General features: G+C 39.5%; 1 protein-coding gene across 5 annotated transcripts in view; it reads right to left on the bottom strand.

Moving 5' to 3' along the window:
* Nucleotides 1-20,355, bottom strand: part of LOC145341822 (uncharacterized) — a 707,529-nt gene that overhangs the window by 268,899 nt on the left and 418,275 nt on the right. The gene's annotated exons all lie outside the window — the stretch shown is intronic.

Genomic DNA, 20,355 nt, shown 5'->3' with positions numbered 1-20,355 from the left:
GCAGTATTAAAAAACCTGCACCCCAGGCAGGTGAGAGTCTTTTGCTGCTTGTTGTTGGCTCCAGGGACAATGACATCATGGACTAGTATACCCAGGACAGAGCTGAAAAGGCTAGTACATTTTACTTGTCAAATGTTTCCTCGTAAGCCAGAAACATCCTCTGGGCACCTTGAGGAAAAGCTCATCCCTGTCTGCAGCTTCCCTTCCCCATCATAATTATCACCCACCTTCATGTTAATGAGGCATGGGAGTTAAATTTAACACTTTGTGATCTAGGGTCATTCTGATGCTCTCCCTTTGGGTCTATTTTTACTGCTTACCCCAAGTTAACATCAGAGTTTAATCTCTTTCCAGTAGGACAGAAGAAGGCTGATTTGCAGCCCCCACTGTACATAATGGGTGCATTTATACATTATGGGTGCAATATGTGGTGGACAATAAAACGACCTGAATGAACTTGGTTGAAAGGTCTCTGACTTCCGACTGCCTCCCAATGTTGCAAGCAACTGACTGTAACTATGTGAAATCCCCGTCAGTTGTTTGCACTGTTAACAGCTAGATGAGACAATCAAGAAGTGAAGCCTTTAGGCAACTTCAGACAGCCGACATATTTAACAAGGAATCAGGCCAACCTCGAATGCAGCCAGGAACCCATAAAATAGTCCCCAATAAGGAAAGTATGAATGGAGGGGCAGCGAAAGAGGGTTGACAAACACTGATTGTCAGGAGGGGGATGCCTGGCAGGGAAGGGCCAGGTTTTTCTAGTAGGGTCTATGGGAGAATCCCTACATCTCCTAGCCCACATAACCATTTGGATCCAAGCTGCCGCAGGCTTTTGCTGACAGAGCATAATTGGGCCTCTGGGTCAAATGGCATGCATGTCACAATTGTCATTAGGACAACCCTGTCTTTTAAATTAAACCCACACCCCTCCCAAGTAAAGTGACTTGCCCGTGCCTGATGCAGGGCAACAAAAAGATGGGATGGTGGGATTGGGTTACTAGCCACTGTTCACACCCCTATCATTTTATGGCTCCCAGTCTGCATCAATCCTATCAGGTGCAGCAAAAAGTGTTAAATCAATTATTCCATTCTCTAATGAACTGTGTGGCTCAGTTATCATTGTTTCTTCACATACAAATTCTTACTGAAAAAGTGAAAAAATTCCCTGCTTGATAAATAAATTATTTTCTAGTTTTGTTTTTATATGGCAACATGTCCTCTTGCAAACCAGAAAAATAATTCTGTTTATTATTTCATTGTCTGCCAAAGTTTAAAATTGCATAGCTCTAAGTCATGTTTATTTGAGTTCCACATTGATTATACATTAGAAAAAACTGAAAAGAAAAGATGCCCAACATCCTACTTTCAACATATCCTGAATGATCCAGTAAGTTTACAATCTATTAACGCCCAAACAGAACAAAATATGGCATTATTTCTCTGTGTTAAAGTTTGAAAAATCATGTTAAATTTTTCAGCAGAGCTATTGACCAAATTGAGTTCAGTCACACATTTATAGTTTTTCATCTAAAAGGGTAAAAATAACTGGAACAACATGTCGGAAATGAAATTTCAATTCATTCAATCCTTTATACACTTCTCCAAGGAGGTAATCGATAAGACTTTAGACAGAGAAGTAGATTCTTAGCATCAGATCAATAGTGAAATACTCCCCAACTCCTAAATGTATTGTAGCAAATTCGAACAAATTAGTGGCCTTAGGCCAAAAAGATTGACCGTCAGCCACTGTATTTGAAGTTTCTGCACCGTAAATAAGAACACATCAGGGGCGATTTTAACCTTACCTACCAGAGGGTTAACACCTCCAAACCACAAGGCTAGTACAATCCTTTATCCGTTATTCTACTTACTCATTCATTCACACACAAAGATATTAATCTGAAGGCAGCTTAAGTGTCAGTGATATTGGGTGCGGCGTTGTTGAAATTATGTGGGGAAAACCAGATGTCAACTGAGCAAGCTGGTAACTGCGATCTCAACTCAATTCAACAAATTAGATTTGCCATTCGGGTTTTCTGACTCTAAGCTGCGTAGCAAACATAATATGCACTCATTGGATTTAATCCAAGCTATTTTAAAAGGGACAATCTACAAATGGAAATTGGAGGTATTCAGGGTGAATGAGGGACAAAGAACAAGGGCAGCATCCAGATTTGATGTTGCACTGCAGTTACTGCTGGGTAGTAGTCAGGAGAGCATAAAGGGCTTGCTTTTCCACAGCAAAGGGGGAACAACCTGCTCATCACCCTAAGAAGGCATCTTTTTAGGTGGTTGAGGAGACGAGCAGCAAGATCATTGTGTTCAGGTCATGGATGCAATATAGCATGCAGTTTAATGAACTAAATAGGTCAGAAAAAGCAAGTATAGTTGTGAATTCAACTATATTCTGCATTTTAAGTCCACCCTGTACCCTTTGACATTGACTTGTTCAGTATTCTTCAGCATCTCACACCCATTCAACTTCCAGCAGCATCTGGCCTTTACTTTCTGTGCATTTTCTCATTCCCCCACCATTTGTAATTCTACCACCAGCTCCATTTCTCCATTTTGGGCTGAGAGAGCTCCAAGTAGACTACTCATCCTCATCGCCTCCTTCTTTGTTTTTGTGCATGTGTAATTTGTGGCTGGCTGCATTCTGTCTTTTCTGTTACATTGTGTACTTTCTTTTATGAAAGATGCAAAACCAAATCTGTGAATGAATTAAGGTCACATTTTCACCCCACTCACTGAGGTGGATTATCAGATTCTCCCATTGCTCAAGGATTGGAGTGAGAGTAGAGAGGGAGCACATAGATAAGTGCTATTGAAAATGGGAGTGAAGAATGATATGATATACTTGGTAGGGGATTTTAAAGCAGAAGCCCGTCAGGTTGAAGTTAACTTTTAATATGCAAATAAAGGTTCTACGAAGTTTATAGAACCCTGATTGCAATATTGAGGAAAACCGTGACTATGAAGGCATGGCCTGAAACCATTTTAATTTGTTATTTTTGTAGGGCTGAAAGTCAGCCCAGATATTTCTGACAGAACTCCCCCTTGGCTCATCCATGTGGGAATTGACCTAATTTTCACTCAACCAGCCAGTGAATTTATACTTATGAGCCAATTTAAATAGGCTGTGGTTGACACATTTGGACCTGAAAACATTGTGGGCAAAGCTGGTGTCTTCTCTGAAACTAATTGGTCCAAATATAAAGGCTCCGGTGGATTTTGAGAGGGTGATATTCCACGTGCAATGAAGTAACGCCGGCTTCTTCGATTTCAACTTGATTCAGGAATTAAATGTTTTCTCCCTAGTTTTGTATCTTCAAGTTGCCTAGAGAAAGGAGCAGCACCCAGATTCAATAATGTTTACCTTGAATTATTGCTGGGCATGATCAGGATCAGGAGGGGCATACTTTGTGCTAATAATGGGGAGGAAGAACCCTGCTGCTGTCAACATAGAGATGTGGCAGGAGGTGGCTGATAAGGTGTGAAGCAGGAGTTTATTCCATAGTTTTGGATGTAGTGCTGGAAATGGTTTGATGACTTAGCCAGAACAAGAAAAAATTATAATTTTGAAGCTACTAATTTATACTAGATGACCACAGGAAAACTGCCCCACACAGTTTAGAGAAGTGCAAAAGTTAGTATCCAAAATAATACCTAGTTGTTAATTGTATAGTAACTGAGTATTCAATTCTATTTAGTTGATGGGCTGAAACTAGGATTTATGCTTTGTCATTCATGTTAGGGGGCAGATTGGTGGCATATGTAGCTTTGCCTTTGGCTTGATGGACCTGATGGCAATCTTCACCTTTCAATTTGTGCATTTTATTTCAGGGGATATTATAATATTAGATTTATCACAAGAAAAACACAATTCATAGAGGTTCAAGGATAATATTAGACTATGGCTTCATATAAATTTCAAAATCAACCAATTGTATTGGATGCCGAAACATTTCGGGTGCTTGAAGTTACAAATAGGTGCCATCTTATAGGGAATTTCACAGTAACTTCACTGCAATGTTAATGTAAGCCTTCCTTGTGACTAATAAATAAACTTTAAAAAAGCTTTACTTTCTTGTGTGTTGTTGGAGTAGTAGAATGAGAATCTTATTACTAAATCAGAAAATAAACTTTCTGTAAGCACATCTTGCAATTGAAACAACCTTTCTGTGATAAGAAATTTAAACAGGAAAATGTCTAAGAAGGAAGAATCAATTATAATAGCAACTACACAGAATTGGCGTTGGAAGTTTCTTATCACAAAATATGTGTTATTTTTCCTAAACATGCAACATAGCTTCAAAATGTGGATTTTTACTTTGGTAATTAAAATCCAACTTCATTTGATTTTTAATTAATTTCTTCCATGTCATTCACTTGTGCTTACTTTCAAAAAATGAATATACACACACAAATAACACTGGTGATGGACATGCATATAATTTTGTCTTTTAATCCATAATTTTGTCTTTTAAAAAGCATTTAGATAGTTACATGAATAAGATGGGTACAGAGGAATATGGGCCAAATGTGGGCAATTGGGATTAGCTTAGGGGTTTCAAAAAAAGGGTGGCATGGACACATTGGGCCGAAGAGCCTGTTCCCATGCTGTAAACCTTTATGACTCTATCTCCAGAAATGAACTGAATGAATACAAAGTTGTTACTGAAGGATATGGAAAAATCTATAGGCACAAGAACAAATAATCCTTTAAAAATAATGGATATCCATTATTTTTAAAGATAGGTTTTCAAGTTTTCTCTTTTTTCTATTATGGTCATGTCATTTTTTTTATAGAAATGATCAAGAAGTATCCCAAAGATACACTGGGGCATTTCCTTTGGATGTTCACAAGTAAGTTTTGCACAGCAATTGCCTGGAACTGCAAACTTCCTTTGGGCAACAGCCTTGCACTGGAAACCATTCAAAAAATACAATTTAAATCGCAAACAGTGGATGATTCCAATTGGTTTGCACCGATAGTTACCCAGAAAAAGTTAGAAGAATTAAACCCTCTTCTAACTTCTGGGTAACTATTGCATAGACCAACACTGACCCGCCAGAAGACTCCCCACACACCCATGAAGCCTCAGGAGTCTCAACCACCACTACTTGGGACTTTCCTACTCCACTGAGACCCCAGCAGTCTACCATCACCACCCTATCTAGGCCCCAAATTGGAGGTCCCACTACCACCACAGAGACTCTATTTCCAGCACGAGGCTGAATAAATGATCTAAATTAAATTTAAGTATCTTCCGATACTTTAGTGAGCCCGGGGCTCAATAGTCTGGGCTCACTTGCTTCTGAGGCCTTGCCGGGGAGGGTCTCACAGAGGGAATCACAGCTGGTCCCCAGCAATGGGGAGCAGACGTGATGGCTGCGTCAGTAGAACCAGAGGCCACTGAGGCTCCCCCGGGAGGTTGGGGACAAAGGTGGGGTGCCCCTTGGGCAGTGCCAGCCTGACACTCTGGCACTGCCCACCAAGCACCCTGGGACATCCCATTGGGCAATGGACAGTGCCCAGGGGGCAAGGTCTATTTGGGGGTGGGACCAGACCAGGGCAGTGATGGCGGGGTGCAGTCAGACTAGCCATTGTTGGGGGTGGATTGTGGCTGGCCATCGTTGGAGGGTAATTGGGGTAAGGGAGAAGGTATCAGTCTGGGTGGGTAGGAGGGCATGATGACAGATTGCTCTGGGCCATTGAGGGATATCACTATAGACCGCAGGCCCACATGGTAGCTGGTGGGGGGAGCTTCGTTTAAGTCAAGGAGGCTGGCTGAAAGCAGCAGAGGCTGAGTGACAGATCTTTTTATTCTCATAACAGAGGGACCTGCGCATGTGCAATTGTGCTCTCTACAGCTCTCAGCCAGCCTTCAGGTGATTTAAGCCCTGTCCCCTTCCACGCAGGCAAGAAATGGTTTTAAGCATTTTGTTTAGTCTAAGTACATAAGATCACAGATTTGGACACGCCCAAAAAATGGATCAGAAACTCTCCCATATACACGCACATCCTAGACTTAGAATTTTTTCATAACCTCACCACCCCCACTCCCCCCAACCCCCCAAAAGGGGTCGCCAATTTAAATCTGGGATGAGGCTGTTAATATGTTGTTGGAGTCAGGATAGTTGAATATTTTTAATGCTGATAGATTCTTGGATAGATTCTTGTGTAGCATGGTAATCAAAGGTTATAGGAGACTGACAGGAAAGTAAAATTGAGGCCACAATAAGACCAGCCATGATCTCATTGAATATAGAGCAGCCTCAAGGGCTCTAGTTTGTTTGCATGCTCCTAGTTTGTATGTATGTTTATATGTAATCTATCAAGTTCCCTCAGAATCCTAAGTTTCCATAAAATCACCTCTTATTCTTTTAATTTCTGATATGTATACGCTACATTTGCTCAAACTTTCCTCATAAGACAACGCCCTTGTTATCAGGGGTTATCAGCCTGGTGAATCTTCTCTGAAGTGCTTCCAATGCAAGTATATCTTTCCTTAAGTAATGAGACCAAAACTGCACATAATATTCAAGATGTGGTCTCACAATGGCAACGAAACCTCTTTCTCTACTGTAAATAATTATTCAGCATGTCCACCATTTCTTAGCTACCATAAAGCGTTATTAGCTTTCAAGGAGCCCATATTACTTCTGACCTCTGTTTTCCTAAAGTTATCGCTCAACATTTTTGCATTGATTTCAAGCTCCCTTGCAAGTTTCTTTTTATACCCCCTCTTTGCAGCCCATAATATCTGCTTTATAATCATTTGCTACTCTATATTGTTCCCAGCCCCTAGGTACTATGTTACATTTTTATGCTTCTTCTTTAACTTTCAGGCCGGCTCTTAGCTGTTTAGTTGTCCCAGCTGCTGCATCAAAGATGTGTCATTCAGAATTGGGTTGTTCCAGTATAGCTACCACACTGGAATCTACTTGACAATGTGGAAAATTGCTCAGGAATGTCCTGTGCACACAAAGCAGGATAAATCTAATCCGATCAATTACCATATCAGTCTTCTCATAATAATTAGCAAAGTGATGCGACGTATAATTAACAGTGCTATTCGGTGGCACTTGCTCATTAATAACCTGCTCACCGATGCTCAATTTGGCTTCTACTAGGGCTACATGGCTTAATTCTTGGTCAAAACATAGGCAAAAGTGCTGAATTCCAGAGGTGAGTTGGGAGTAACTGTACTGACATCAGGTCAGCATTTGACCAAGTGTAACATCAAGGACCCTTGTTGAATTGAAGTCAATCAGGATCAGCTGGAAAATTCTCCCATTACTAGAGTCCTAACTAGCACAAAGGAAGATGTCTATGTTTGTTGGAGGACAAACATCTCAGCTCCTGGACATTGATGTAGAGTTTCCCAAATGGTACCATAATTATAGTAATGCCTCAGGAAGCCTGACCTGAAAGGAACATATTTATTATAGAATGCAAAGTAAAACTACTACTGTGGTGTATACACTAGTCTCTACCACTGTTCAGCAGGCCCAGTGCTGGGCCTTCCTTATAAAAGGCTCAGGTAATGAGTTCTAGCAGGGCAGACAACTGCCTGTTACCAGGGGAACTCATACTTAATGAGCTACACAGGGAGATCAATCAGTGATTCCCATGGACCTCATTATTTCTATAATCATGTATGGTGTTATGATGTCTGTAGAGACCAATTATTAAAAAAAATCAAACTCTCAGATATTACCTGAAAGAATGACACATCAGGAATTCATGCTGTATCAAATCACTAAAAAATACTATCGACTAAACATTTTTGCCTGCAGGCAACTTAGACTTTAAGCTCATAGAATGTTTCCTTGTAAATTACATTTTTAAAGCAAACAATTCTCAGTTACTCCAGCTTCCAATGCATTACTTTCTTTCTATTTTTCCCAGCTGGGTAACTTCTAATCTCAGAACTATCTCTTGCTGTGAGGTTACACTGTTGGTTTCTTTCTCGAGTTCCAAGTTACACAAATCTTCCAAACTCCTTCAATTCCTCACAAACTCAGTTTTCAGTCAGAGTTCAAGCTCTCATTATGTGTGCTGAATGATAGAGTCAGCAATTTCTCTGCTTAAGGTGCAGGTCTGTCTGATTGTATCTCTCTTATTTTCAATCCTCTCAGGCGACTGCAGGCCACAGAAGACAATTGTAGTTCCTGCTTGTCTGTGATATTCCAGGCTTTAGAGGGAAGCCTGTAACCTACCTCAAAACGGCTTCTTACTACCCTCTTCCCAATGACAACAGGGAACACATTAGCTTTGTATCCAAAAAGAAATACTGATTAGTTACTTTTGATCCCAAGTCCCTTTCATCTTAGAAGTAAATTGATAGTTTACAGCATGGCTATTTACAATCTTTAGAATTTTTTGAAATTTTGGGAGAATCTCAAATAAAACAATCTCTGCCTTCTTTTGATCTCTAACAATTAAACCACCCAAGCTTACTCTCAGGCAGACTTTGTCAGAGGTCACAGAATCACAGAAGTTTATGGTGCACAAGGAACCCTTTCAATCTTCCAAAGTATAACAATCTTTTGAACTAAAAGATGCTGTCCTACAGGCCAATAAACCTCACAATTGTAACAATGGTAAGTGTCCAACACACATTTGTGAGTGGCATGAAAAATAGATATTTGGTGTGAATGTCACTATACTCAGCAATATCTTCAGGTGTATGTGGAGATAGACTAGTTCAATTATTTAATTTTTTGATCCTGACATGACAGCTGTGCTGGATCCTGCCATGGCTCATATTCACACACTGAGCATTTCCAATAGGGCTGACTGAATAACTATTAGGAAAATGAAGTTTGGTCAATATCCTGTATACCAACCCAAAGCTGCTGAGGTCAACTATACTTCCCTATTTAGTTCAGATGATTCAGACTGGAAAGTAAGCAAGGTGATTTTTTTTTACCTATTTAATCTGAAATGTTTATTAATCTAGTATGTTTCCCACAAAGGAAAACCAAATTGAAAATCGTTTCAAGGTAGCTGTGGAGGTGTCAGAACATATGTGAAACATTTCATCTATAGATATTGTGTGCTCTGGAGAATACAAGGCATGGAAAAAGCGAAAAGAAATGCTTTAGGATAAAAAAAAATGTTGCCATCAAATAAATAAGGCTGGAATACATCAAGGTCATCAGTTCACTCGTTTAGCTCATGATATACATTTGGCTCAGTATATTTTCATTATTTTTTGCTTTGAATCCAAGCTTTATAATGATTGTTTGGTTTCAAAATAGTACAACTTCTCCACAAGTTAATTTGTTCCTCTTCTATTCAATCATTGCAGATGTTCTTGCTGTTTGGATATTGCAGCATCATACAACTGAGAGGAACTCACTGGTCAAAAACAGAAAGGACAGAGGGAAGGTGGACATTAAAATGAGAACTTTGGTGGATAGAAGATTGTCATATTGACCAACATCTTATCAAATGGCCTGCATTATTTTGGAGTTGAATTCTGGGAGGCTCGAATGCACAGTTACAAAAGCAATTAAAAAAGCGAATGGAATGTTGACCTCCATCTCAGGGGGTTAGAATACAAAAGTGAGGATGAAGACTGTCAGTTGGACTCTCTCTGGAGTACCGTTTCAGTTTTATTCACCACAGCTCAAGATATATTTATCGGCCTTGGAAGGTGTACAGCATAGATTCGCCAGAAGTATGGTTAAATTATGAGGACAGGTTGATTTGTATGATCTACTCCTCTTCTTATGTCCCTTCATTATGGAACTTTTTACCTCAGCTGAGTTTCTCAACAAAAATCCTTCTAGTATCAAGATTAACATTTCAGCAATGTCTCCATATTTTATTAAATATGATAAATGGAATACCATTTACAAGCAGCTCAGACTTTGAATATACCAGTCAAGTTAATATTAATTTGTGAAGCTCTGAGCTTTAATCTCAAACAGATAGCAAAAATAATTTGACTTCTAATTTGGTCTGCTTTCTTTTTTTCTGCCTGAAGACTTGGATTGTTCAGGGTTAAAATGCTTTGTTTCCACATGCAGCCCCACAGTATAAATTTAAAACCTTCTGCAGACAAAAAGCATTATAAATTTTGATTCCATCTATCCTGAATGTCTTCAATTTCTCAAAGCTGGTCTGTATGCAATTCACACACCCTTTTCAAAGAATTTTATGCCCAATTATTGAAGCAAATCTGGAATAAAACATACTTCAAAGAAATGGCTGTTGCTATGGTGATTCAAGAGCGAGAAGCTGACTGCATACAGTCACATGTCCTGAGAACATAAAGTATTATTAAAAACCCACAGAATGCTCTCAGTTAACCTAAATAGCTGCAAGACATCATTGCGTCTTGACTGCAGTTTTGGTATAATATTCAGGTTAGGCAATTTAGAAAACATTTATTATGTGGATGGAATTGCCATTATAATACACTTTTAAGATTTGTGCATATATCTTCACAATAACATTTTTTGGCTTAGACATTCATTGATAACATGCCTGTTTGACAGATGTAAAATGGGCACAAAAGCGCATCCTGTGCCAGATCCACGATATTGGTTAAGATAGAAAAATAATATGCAAGGCCCACACCTGGAACGAGCTTTAGGACCTTTGCATATACAAATAATTAGACTTAATGTAAGTTTAAGCAACCTTTGCAAAATTGCCAAATGCAACGGGCAATGGTCAGCTGGATTCAGGAAGCCTTGGTCTGTATAAGGCACCACCAAAATGGTGTTTGTAAAGATACGTACCTAAATATGGAGTAGGGAGGAGCAACCTTATTGTCCCTCATCCCCTCTCCTGATGACTCTCCTCATTCATGTTTGCCTCTCTCTCTTCTGATAGCCAGTAGGAGAGGATTAAGAAGAGAAAGGGGTTAAGTGAAAAGGAATAAGAAAGGAAAAAAAGCAAAGCAAAGATGCAGACAAAATAATTAATGAATGGAAAACATAAATAAGAAAAAGAGGGACTGGTATAACTGAACTTGTTGAAGGGAAGGTGCAATTCGAAGGGATGGACAAACACATTCCTGTCAAGGAATAGTGGGAAGGGAAAATCTTGCTGCAGAGACATCTCAGGTTCGGATTGGAGTGGGAAAGGTAGTTGCTGTCAGGGCTCAGCAGCCACACTATAACACACTGCAACTTCCGAATCATCTTGGGCACATTAAAGCAGATCTACTGATTTACACAAATAATTTACTAACTATATTCCTGGGCAAAATTTGCCATTGCCCACCAACAAAAATATCTGTTCATATTTTAATAACCAGTGACATTTTGATTCATTAAAGGTTTGATTTATTTGCCACACTTGTTATTTGTTATATTATGGTTAAATGAGTGCAACTGAAGTGCTGATACTTGAATATTGAAGTATTATATATACTTTTGTCAATTGGGTACAGATTATTTGAATGCAAATCGATGGCTCTGCTGCTATCAGTGACATGCACGGCATAGCTAGGTGCTGCCTACAAATACAGTTTGGAAAACAAATCTTACTTAATGCCTTATTTTGATCAAAGGGTTGCTGTTTGAAAATGAACAGTTATAACTTTAATTTAGGTCTAGGTGCAGGTACACAATAAAACAGATAATTTATTAGGTAATATATCTTGAAAACAACAGTTCTTAGAATACTGTTTTGCAGGTATGACACATATAAGTTGTAGGATATGTAGTTTAATTCTTGCTATAGATTTATGAAACCCACAGTGGGTAGGGGGTGAGTGGCTATGCAGGTAGTAAGGAGGGACATAAGTTGGTATAGAGGGGACACGGGAACTGGGTAGTGGAGTGAGGAGATCTGAGGGTTACAGGGTCTCCAACTTCGAAACAAAACTGGGGTAAAGTAGAAGTAGACTGAGGGTTGAACTTAATGCCCTCCCCTGAGATGAGTGTCAAGGCAGGAAGGGCAGGGTGTTGGGTAGGTCTGATTAAGACCAGTGCAGGAAAGCTTATGTGTGGCCTTCTCACCCCGATGCCAACTGAAGCCCTTAACTGGTCAATTCCCTAAAGGTGTCAGTCTAACTCTGTTAGTGGTCTACAGGTGACAGACAGGGCAGTCACCATGTGGGAAATCCAAAAAGCAAACCCTATCATGTTTCTACAGGTTTCTGATACATAGAGCAGGTCAGAGGCTGGGAATCCTGCGGCAAGTGACCCCTCCTAACTCCCCAAACTCTGTCCACAACCTACAAGGCACAGGTGAGGAGTGTGATGGAATACTCTCAACCAGCCTAGATGGGTGCAGGTCCAACAACACTCAAGAAGCTCAACACGATCCAGGACAGGCTAAATGGATACATAATTGGCTTCTTGATAGAAACCAGAGGGTGGTTGTAGAGGGCTGTTTTTCAAACTGGAGGCCTGCGACCAGCAGTATGCCTCAGGGATCAGTGCTGGGTTCACTGTTGTTTGTCATTTATATTAATGATTTGCATGAGAATATAGGAGGCATGATTGGTAAGTTTGCAGATGACACTAAGATTGGTGGCATAAAGAAGTGAAGAAAGTTATCTCCAATTGCAATGGGATCTTAATCAATTGGGCCAGTGGGCTGATGAATGGCAGATAAAGTTTAATTTAGACAAATGCGAGGTGATGCATTTTTGTAGATTGAACCAGGGCAGGACTTACTCAGTTAATGATAGGGCGTTAGGGAGAGTTACAGAACAAAGAGATCTCGGGGTACATGTTCATAGCTCCTTGAAAGTGGAGTCACAAGTGGACAGAGTGGTAAAGCAGGCACTTGGCATGCTTGGTTTCATCAGTCAGAATACAGAAGTTGAAGTTGTACAAGACATTGGTAAGGCCACACTTGGAATTTATGTACAGTTCTGGTCACCTTATTATAGAAAGGATATTATTAAACTAGAAAGAGTGAAAAAAGGATTTACTAGGATGCTACTGGGACTTGATGGATTGAGTTATAAGGAGAGGCTGAATAGACTGGGACTTTTCTCTCTGGAGCGTAGGAGATTGAAGGGTGACCTTATAGAGGACTATAAAATAATGAGGGGCATAGGCAACGTACATAGTCAATATCCTTTCCCAAAGGTAGGTTAGACTAATGCTAGAGGGCATAGGTTTAAGGTGGGAGGGGAGAGATACAAAAGTGTCCAGAGGAGCAATTGTTTCACACAGAGGATGGTGAGCATCTGTAACAAGCTGCCAGGGGTAGTAATAGAGGCAGGTACAATTGTATCTTTTAAAAAGCATTTAGATAGTTACAAGGGTGCGATGGGTATAGAGGGGAATGGGCCAAATGTGAGCAATTGGGACGAGCTTAGGGTTTTTCAAAAAAAAGGGCGGCATGGACAAATTGGGCCAAAGGGCCTGTTTCCATGCTGTAAATCTCTGTGATTCTATCCTTTCAGCTATTAACCGGAAGTTTGAATTCTTCTTTCTTTAAGTGTTGTCAATCTCTACGGACATTGTAACATCCTATTTTCAGAAGCAGAATGGACCTGATTTATTGTTTATTCAATTATGAATAGGGCACAAGTTATTTATCTAGATATTTAAAAAAAAATCACTTAAAAATTGGAGGGCCAAACAGCATAATTTGAAAGAGTCATGGAATTCAAAATGATTTATGCCCTTTTTTATAATGCAGGAAGCAACCATTGTGGAGACCAACAACCACGAAATAATGGATTTTCTCTAAGTAAATATCAATTTTAATTTGAAATTAATTTGAAAATACAATGTTATGATGAATTAAAAGAGAGGAGAACAACTTTTACGTTCAAATTTGTTCCAAGGAGCAGACTGAGACAGAGTAAAGGTTTACGCCGAAGAATTGAAGGCGCATCACTCTGCAATTAATAGGAAAAATCAGTATTACAGATTTAAAAAAAAAGTTTTCAGTATCACAAATAGGTTTACATTAACACTGCAATGAAGTTACTGTGAAAATCTCCTAGTTGCCACACTCTGGCATCTGTTTGGGTACACTGAGAATTTAGCACGGCTAATGCACCTAACCAGTACGTATTTAAAAATGTAGGAGGAAATCGGAGCACCCGGAGGAAACCCTCGCAGATACAGGGAGAACATGCAGATGCCGCACAAACGGTGACCCAAGCTGGAATTGAACTCGGGTCTCTAGCGCTGTGAAGCAGCATTGCTAACCACCGTGACACCATGCTCTCCACCAGATATGCTGACTGTGTTACATTATTCTATTTAAATTAATGTTAAAGGTGTCATATGACTAGGTCTGGAGTTGGGACATGTGGTGAAGTTACATTCCAAAAAAAAACTTTTGGACTTTGATATATTAATAATGAATCTGTTGTGGTATTGCTCAAAGTGAATTTATAACAAGAGACATGTTTATGACATGTAGGACGACCTATTATCACTGGATTATTATGACTGAAAAAGCCAAAATCCATTTTTTAATTAAATGGCATTCCAGAATTTTTATTGATCCTATGGCGACTGAATAAAGCCATATGGTTATGACAGCACAAAAGGCGGTAATTTTGTCCATCATTTTGTGATAATTATAATTGAATGGCTTTATTTGTTTAATTTTTATCTGTATTTTTTTATGGAGGTCTTCTGGTGCACTATTAATGTCCCTACCTCTGGGCCAGAAGCTTTGTGTTTAAGTCTCACTTCAGGATTTGATGGCCACAGAAAGTGCATGCATAACGTGGCCAAACTAAATCTTTCCAACAGGCCTGATGGCAGGCGCTAAGAGTGGAAGAGTTTCTTTTCCAGTCATTCAGCAGAAGGCAATGGCAGTACTTCGCCAAGCCTAATCACGGACAACTCCAATTGAAGTCAGTGGTCACCAATGCCCCATTATGGCATGATACCTGAAGAAGGATAGGAATCATTTTTAGCATCTTGTATGTAAAGTGAATCAATTGACAGTTGATTTCTGATATGTAGAGCAGGTCATAGGCTGGGAATCCTGTGGCGAGTGACCTCTCCTGACTCCCCAAGGCCTGTCCACAATCTACAAGGCATAGGTGAGGAATGTGATGGAGTACTCTCAACCAGCCCAGATGGGTATAGGTCCAACAACACTCAAGAAGCTCAACATCATCCAGGACAAAGCAGCCCATTTGATTGGTACCCCTTCCAAGAATGTTCACTCCCTCCACCATTGATGCACAGAGGCTGTAGCATGCACCATTTATCAGATGCATTACAAGAACTCACTAAGACTCCTTAGGTCTCAGCCTTCAAACCCATGAATGCTAACATCTAGGAGAACAAGGGCAGCAGATACATGGAAATACAAAAACCTAGGAGATCCCCTCCATGTTGCTCACCATCCTGACTTGGAAATTTGTTACCATTCCTTCGTTGTCACTGGGTCAAATTCCTGGAACTTGTTCAAAGTAAGCAACCATTATTGAACAAGTTCCAGGAATTCAGGTGGTGTGTTTTCTCAGTGCAGGATACAACAGATCATCCATTATTCTGAGGTCGCAGGTGATGTAAAAAATTGCGTGGCACTATGTGATTAGCTGCAGAGAGGTCACCTAGTGTTCTAGACAACATTTCTTCAAGCAATTATGCAAAATACAAGTCTTTTGCTCATTTCTTGTTTGGTACATATTGTTATGTTTATCAGAAAGTAAAAGTCAGTGTAGTTCAAGACGAATCCAAAGCACTCCTTGATAAGGTGTGACATTAATAGAAGTTTTTTTTCTTTATATACACCATGCTTCACTTTAATTTGTTTCTTACACTCAATTGTAGTTCCCGCACTGTGGTCTGTATTACCTCAAGTAAAACAGACATACAGCTCGTACTTGTTAAAGGAAAAAGTATATTAGGTTACCTGTCTTCTACCCAAATAGCTATATAATCATGTCTTGATAGGCTGCCTGCAACCAGCAATTGCTGTTGATGATGTCCTTAAAGTGCCCCTGATTAACCACATAGAAGATTGCTGGGTTACACAATGAAAATAAATGCAACTGACGAACTAGTCCAACCAGCCATTCAAGAAGCAGAAGACATATGTTTAGATGAGATTGCTGATTGTGAACCACTCTTGGGTGCCCATATAAACAATTAACCTTCCTTGCAGATGATCAATTTATGCACCCATTATAGAAGTTGATCCTTCCGTCCAAAGAAATATACCTTGTAACAGTCAGGTAGTTTGATGTAGTTGTAGCGCCAAGTTAATTTGAGGGGACAGAGTGGCAAAGACACTAAAAATTATGGCTCTGAGGAAATAATTACTGGGGAATTAACAACTCGGTGTAGACCTCGCATGTCTATTTTGAGGACAGTTCTTATTTTGTTATTGATTCTTGGTACTGTCACTACTCTTTATTCAGCAGATGTTCAAGGTTTGGCACACTTTATTTGTATTAATACAAATCATGCTAACAATTATTTGATGGATCAGTTTACAAATTGGAAATTAATTTTGATAAATATGCATTCATCTACTTAGTCTTTAAAAAATAATGCATTTAAACTAGCTTGTAACCAATTGCTTTGAGCTTCATGAAGAAATTTTCTCCCCACAAGATGTTTGCTGTGTAGACATTTATAAAATATAATATACATGTTTGGAGGTCTTGCGGCACAGGGAGTTAGTGGCTCTGCCTCCGATTCAAAAACTCTGGGTTCTTGAGTCCCACTCCAGGACTCAATGATTCAGGGGAGTGCATTCATAATATGGCCAAGCAGGTATCAGCTTGTAAGTCCTTTCAACATATGCCGATGGCAGGCAGGAAGAGTGGGAAGAATTCCCGGACAGCTATATGATGGAACAAGATCGGAGCCTCCACCACAGAATTCGGAGGTGGGGGTGGGTGGGAGTTTGTGTGTTGGTTTCTGGTGTGATACCAACAGCACTGGGTGGATTTGTGGCCTGCCTCAATGTTCTACCCAACGTGCAATGGTTTGGACATGCCTTCTTGCAGAGAACTGAAAAACGCTTTATATGTATGTAAGCTCTTGGCTGAAAATCTCCCATTTGCCTGCTGTGGGCATCGTAGCAGGCGAGTGAGACAAAAAATTCAGGAGATATTTAATAATCCTTTAGACTTGGGCAGGAATTTCCAGGCTCGGGGCAGGTGCAGCTGGAGAATCCCGCACTTTGTTACTATTCAGAAGCTAAAGGAAAATATTGAGAAACATTCCAAAAGCTTCACCAGTTTGTTGCATTATTTCTTGATCCATCTTTCCAGCTGATACCGCTTCTCTGAAGTGCCTTGCAATGTTTTCTTACATTTCAGGTGCTGTATAAATGCAAGCTATTTTTGTTGTAAAAGTGGCAAAAGTTAAAATATACCCAAATTGTCAACAGCTACTTCTAAATTCAGTCTCACTATCCTCCCTCATCTATTTGAGCTTTACACATTTTAGAGAATACAATTCACATATTTCTTCACATTCCATTGTTCATCCTGCCATGTTGTTCAATGGTAAGAAGAACAAATACATACAATGGCAATCTGTATCACTGTTCATATTTAACAACATGTAAAGTAACAGACTTATGTTAGCTCACAAAAGGAGCATTGTAGTAAAAGGAGCTCTATTTTTGAAAAAAAATAGTTTAATATTTTTATTGGAGCAAATCTTACAACACAAATGTTGAAATAAATAAATGAAATGCAAAGCACACATGACCATCAAACGCACACAAACAAGGTGCATGGCTGTTGCATAAGGTTAAATCTCATGGGATCCCGGGTGAGGTAGCTAAATGGATACAAAATTGACTTGGTGACAGAAGCCAGAGGGTGGTTGTAGAGGATTGATTTTCAAACTGGACGCTGTGATCAGTGATATACCTCAGGGATCGGTGCTGGGCCCATTGATGTTTGTCATTTATATTAATAATTTGGATGAGAATATAGGAGGCATAGTTAGTAAGTTTGCAGATGACACCAAGACTGATGGCAATGTGGACAGTGAAGAAGGTTATCTAGGATTGCAATGGGATCTTGATCAATTGGGTGACTGGGCTGACGAATGGTAGACAGAGTTTATTTTAGATAAATGCAAGGTGATTTATTTTTGGTAGATTGAATCAGGGCAGGACTTACTCAGTTAATGGTAGGGCGTTGGAGAGAGTTATAGAATAAAGAGATCAAGGGGTACATTGAAAGCTCATTGAAAGTGGAGTCACAGGTGGAAAGAGTGGTGAAGAAAACATTTGGTATAATGGTTTCACCGGTCAGAACACTGAATACAGGAGTTGGGATATATTGTTGAAGTTGTACAAGACATTCATAAGGCCACACTTGGAATACTATGTACAGTTCTGGTCACCCAATTATAGAAGAATATTATTAAACAAGAAAGACTGCAGAAAAGATTTACTAGGATGCCACCTATGATGGTTTGAGTTATAAAGAGAGGCTGGATGGACTGGAACCTTTTCCCTGGAGCATAGGAGGCTGAGGGGTGATCTTATAGAGGTCTATAAAATAATGAGGTGCATAGATCAGCTAGATAGTCAATATCTCTTCACAAAGTTAGGGAGTCTAAAACTAGAAAGACGAGGTTTAAGATCAGAGAGAGGAGATACAATAAGGTCCAGAGGGGCAATTTTTTCACATAGAGATGGTGGCTGTCTGGAACAATCTGCCAGAGGTTGTAGTAGAGGCAGGTACAATTTTGTCTTTCAGAAAGCATTTAAACATTTACATGGATAAGATGGGTACAGAGGGATATGGGCCAAATGTGGGTAATTGGGACTAGCTTAAGGGTTTTAAAAAAAGGGCGGCATGGACAAGTTGGTCAGAAGGGCCAGTTTTCATGCTGTAAACCTCTTTGACTTTATATCCTTCTGAAATTTACTGAAACTCATCTTAATGGCTGAATGTTCTTTGGTTTCCAAGAGCTAAAAATCAGAGTTAGTGGTGCATTAGTGAAGTGTCAGTATGAGCATTATATGCATGTTATTACTATTTCTTAATTTCAGCAATGAATACACCCTGTCATATATAACTAGTATACTGGTCAAAGCCAGAAATTACCCTCGATAAATATAGTTCAAAAATCTGTATCCCTTCCTCAAGTAAAATTGAGGCAGCTGCTGGAAAACATCAATAAGCCACCAAGCACATAAAGAATATCCATATTTATATATCTCAGTCACAGCATCCAGAGACATACTAATCCTGTTCCTAATCAGGCACTTTTACTTCACTTCAGTGTCTAGGAACGGCCCTACATGCTAAATTTATGATGAGTAAACATCATGACATTTTGGCAAATTGACAAAAATTGATATTTGGCATCATTAGTGCTGTGAACAACACTTCAAAGAGTTGGCTGTAAGATCATCACCAAGAGAGCTGTCTTGCCATGGCTGTGACTTAAACTCTATCATGGTATTAATAGTATCAGACCATAACAGTAGCATGAGATACATGATCCTGACACAAGATGACAAGAATCAAATATACCCTGCAACATTTTTTAATAATCATCCTATCAATAAGCAGATGTTGATTTGTAGAAAGTAGGATGGATGCACAACAAGGTGGAAATAATTGTGCAGCAGAAAAATTGAGTTTCCTTCTTTTTTTTGGTTTATATTGTTTCTGTGAAGTCCCTTGCAATGTCTTATTGCATTAAAAGGTGCTAGACAAGTTGTTTTTGTTGAGCACAACTTCTGTATGCCAGTCATTCATGCTTAGATAAACGAAACTGGCTTTCTTGTCCTGACACCATAATCATAGACCTGGGATCTACAATTCTACTTTGGGATAGGCTGGAGTGTAGCGTCTAAAGGATTTTCACAGTAACTTCATTGCAATATTAATGAAAGCCTACTTATGACACTAGCAAAGAAATTTGAAACTTAGCTAAGGGGGTTTATTCACTTGTGTAATTTTATTGAGTCTTGGCTTCATACTATCTCCTTCATATGAAACTTATATGACCAAGCCGCAAATTTCAGTATGATCTTCTCACTAATGGTGACTTGTCCAGTTGATAGAGCTGTTTACTTGTGATGGAATGAAAAAGTCAGTGCCATTGTTTTCTTCACGTGACATGTTATTTTCCAGGCCAAACACAGTCACAAAGAGATACAATTTCAGGCACAACTTCACATATTTGAATAGCATTGGAAAAATGTCTGGCGTCACATTGATTTGGCATTGTTGAGCCCATTGGCTGTGCCCCCTTTAGATTGTCTCTCGGGCTCACCTCAAATTCTTGGCTGCTATCCCATTGGCTTGATCATGTTATCCATTACCATCCCATGCCAGCATCAGGTGTGTTGTCTCTCGGACCATGATTGGTGCCTGCAACTCATCTGTACCATACTACATATTACCATATCCTGTGACTAGCCTCATTAAGCACATGCAGCATGTGCTACATCCAGAT

This window comes from Carcharhinus amblyrhynchos, chromosome 4 (assembly GCF_965287045.1).
Source record: "Carcharhinus amblyrhynchos chromosome 4, sCarAmb.v2.hapA, whole genome shotgun sequence".
Taxonomy (NCBI): Eukaryota; Metazoa; Chordata; class Chondrichthyes; order Carcharhiniformes; family Carcharhinidae; genus Carcharhinus; species Carcharhinus amblyrhynchos.
The sequence above is the reverse complement of the archived record's forward strand: the minus strand, read 5'-3'. Positions and strand labels throughout refer to the sequence as shown.